Source organism: Helicoverpa zea, chromosome 5, assembly GCF_022581195.2.
Source record: "Helicoverpa zea isolate HzStark_Cry1AcR chromosome 5, ilHelZeax1.1, whole genome shotgun sequence".
NCBI lineage: Eukaryota > Metazoa > Arthropoda > Insecta > Lepidoptera > Noctuidae > Helicoverpa > Helicoverpa zea.
In genome coordinates, this window is record NC_061456.1 from 921,965 (window position 1) to 924,553 (window position 2,589).

Below are 2,589 nucleotides of genomic sequence, written 5' to 3' on the forward strand. Positions count from 1 at the left end.
TTCAACAGTACGAAATAGTCGACTGATGATTAATGGCAATGTAAGAGTTTCTGTATTTTAACCGATTTCAAAAAAAGGAGGAGGTTTCAATTAGATTGTTTTGTGATTGTTCTCAATTTGATTGTTCTCGATTTCTCAAAGACGCCTGGACCGATTTGAAAAATTGATTGTTTATATGAATGGTCCAGTCCATCCAGACCGAAAAATTGTGGTCAAATAACAACATTTGCCGGAAAGCCAAATATTGGTGAAGAGCTTGGGTTTACCAAATAAATAAAATTAAAGTTTTAAGTTATCTATCCTATATGCTTCAAAAGTTATTCGGGATCAAAAGTCAAGGATACATCCAAAATGAACATATAAATAGCTCTGCTCCTATCTAGCCTAAGGCGTCCGCCATATTGGATTAAGACTCGCGACACATTTTTTTGTTGAGTTATTCATATCAAGCCCTTTCATTTGATACCCATATCGTAGGAATGCATTAAAACATTTTTGTCTCCATCTTGGGTATACCCCCATATTGGATATACAATCATACATTGTCATTAAAACTGAACTTTCAAACAAAATTTCAACTCAATCGATAAAAAAAAATATGCTTCAAAATTGAGCTTTAAATAAAATAGTAATGTATTAAGATTTGTTGGTCGCGCTTGAAATGTACTCTATTCTCGGTATCCACGGCAGAGGTTATTCACCCTACGCGATGTGACGGAGCGACACGTCCTCTCTCTGTGAAGCCTTGCGGCGGTCTGGTTTGAATTGACTCGCGTGCAGCGTTTTATAGTAGTTTTTTAAATAATTTATAAAATAATAAAAACGAGAGATTAAATTATAATGTAAAGTTTATGTTTAAAAAAAAGAGTTACATTACTATAGTAAATAATTGTTATAATAATTTAAGTAAGATAGGTAGGTAAAAAAAGCATTTGAAATTCACAATTTTTCACATTGTTAAAATATTTTTTTCTGAAAGATAGAGACCTAAATCAAAAAATGTTTTCAACTAACTATAGGCATGGGGATTTCATCTATGAGTAAAAAAATAAATATGATTAGATTTGCCACTATTTTCACATAAATTTAAGCTTCGAAATAGACGCTGAACGGGAATTTTATAAATCATCTGTTACGTTATAGGGGTTTTAAGTATTTAAACTACACAAATTGAATTTATGTTCAATTAACTATATAGACAGTGAAATTAACTTGCGTTATTATAAATTAACATAGTTATAGGATAAGTAGTTAATGAGAAACAGTGGTTTGAAAAGTACCTTTTTAGGCCAAATGGCGCGCGGTTGACGTACACGCTCTTAACTTTATCAAATGCTTACCCCGAAGCATTCGCAACTTGGTACACACAAGTTATTATCTATGTAACTTCATTAAAATTAATTGGCTTATTTTTAGTCTTAACAAACGACACATTTTATTTACATTCCTAACATTAATCTTGAAATATGTTGGAGTACATACATTAAATACGAATAGATATTTCGCGCGTGTAATATATCTTACACAACTGTATTTCATTCCTTCCCAAGCATACATTTGGGATGCAATAACAGTCTGTATTAGAGAACATATTGGGAAAGTATTTCGAGATACGAAATATGCTTGATATGCGAACCTTTCTTGAGGAAATACAGCGGTTTTGATATATCCGGCATTTGTTTTCTGAAGTTCTGCAAAGAGGGGAATTTATGGAGATGAAACTTTGTTTAACCCCTGATCACGTGAACTTATTCAGATTGAGGCAAGATTCCCCGTGTTGATCGATTCCTCACACGATTGATATCAATTGATAGATCACTTTAACAAAACTTACCTACTACGAAGAAGATAAGTGACTGATTACTTTTCAGGTAAACGGCCTTAACGAGTTTCTGGGAACAGCAGACCAACCTATCCATACTTATTACGGGGTTAATTAAGTCACTGAAATAGAAATACGAAGAGTGTTTGAACGAAATCAAGTTCAACGAGTTCATTGCACCAGCCAACAGACGCTCATCAAACCAAATGAAAAATATATCACCACAGAAAACCTCAGCCTTACTTAGCCTTAGTATAGACTCACATACCTAATCAAATAGCGAAGATATTTTCCTGTTTTCTAGGCCAAAAGGAAGCAAAATTACTAAGGTATACAAAGCAAGTTGATTGAACCATTCAGCACTAATTACACTCAAATATTTGTCCAAATGCTTCCCAATCAGTTTGTTAAGGTCGGAAGTTCTAAATTCAGTGAAAATTAAGTAACATTTATCTTATTTTATGGTATTTTAACCATTCAAGGGGCTTAGGTTTATCTCGCACAATTTAATTACTTACGAGTGTTTTTGAAGTTTTGTTAAGCTTAGCTACTTAAATATCTTCGCAAGATTTTTCTGCAAAATCTAAAATTAAAACGTCTGGCGTATGTTAAAGAAGCACTTAGGTAAAAGAAAAACTAGAAATAATAATAATTACAAAATTAATTCAGTATTATTAAATTACAAAATCTGTTAGATCAAACAAAAAATAATTAAATCTAAGTACGGATCAAATTAAAAGTTACAACAAGCCCCTATGTAAGTAAGA